Here is a 666-nt window from a genome sequence, read left to right as displayed (position 1 = left end):
AAAGAATCGAATCGAAAAGAATCGAATCGAATGGAAAAGAATTGAATCAAAAAGAATTGATTCAAATCAAAAAGAATCGAATTGATTCGAATCGAAAAGACTCGAATCGAAAAGAATCGAAAAGAATCGAATCGAATCAAAAAGGATCGAATCGCAAAGAACCGAATCTAAAGAAAAGGAATCGAATCCAATCGAAACGAATAGAATCGAAAAGAATCGATTTGAATCGAAATGAAAAGAATCGTATCGAATCAAATCGAAAAAAATCAAATGGAATCGAATCGAATCGTATCGAAAAGAATCAAATCAAATGAAAAGAATCGAATCGAATAGAAAAGAATCGAATTGATTGGAATCGACTCGAAAACAATCTAATTGAATTGAAAGGAATCGAATCAAATTTAATGGAATCGACAAGAATCGTATCAAATCAAAAAGATCGATACTTACCTGGCAGGGGAGATACCATGATCACGAAGGTGGTTTTCCCAGGGCGAGGCTTATCCATTGCACTCCGGATGTGCTGGACCCCTGCGATTCCCCAAATGTGGGAAACTCGACTGCATAATTTGTGGTAGTGGGGGACTGCGTTCGCGCTTTCCCCTGGTGATTCTGGTTGGCTAAGATCAGACCTCGTTTCTGGCTGCGTGCGCCTCGGAGGCCTCG

The 666-nt window shown here is 39.5% G+C and overlaps 1 non-coding gene across 1 annotated transcript; it reads left to right on the top strand.

The window, feature by feature from the left end:
* The first annotated feature begins 442 nt into the window (after positions 1–442).
* LOC119878228 lies at positions 443–606 on the top strand. The gene has a single exon (XR_005386712.1). It is a non-coding gene; the product is annotated as a U1 spliceosomal RNA (small nuclear RNA).
* Positions 607–666: the final 60 nt, after the last annotated feature.

Source organism: Canis lupus, unplaced genomic scaffold, assembly GCF_011100685.1.
Source record: "Canis lupus familiaris isolate Mischka breed German Shepherd unplaced genomic scaffold, alternate assembly UU_Cfam_GSD_1.0 chrUn_S1277H1454, whole genome shotgun sequence".
NCBI classification, from domain to species: Eukaryota; Metazoa; Chordata; class Mammalia; order Carnivora; family Canidae; genus Canis; species Canis lupus.
The sequence above is the reverse complement of the archived record's forward strand: the minus strand, read 5'-3'. Positions and strand labels throughout refer to the sequence as shown.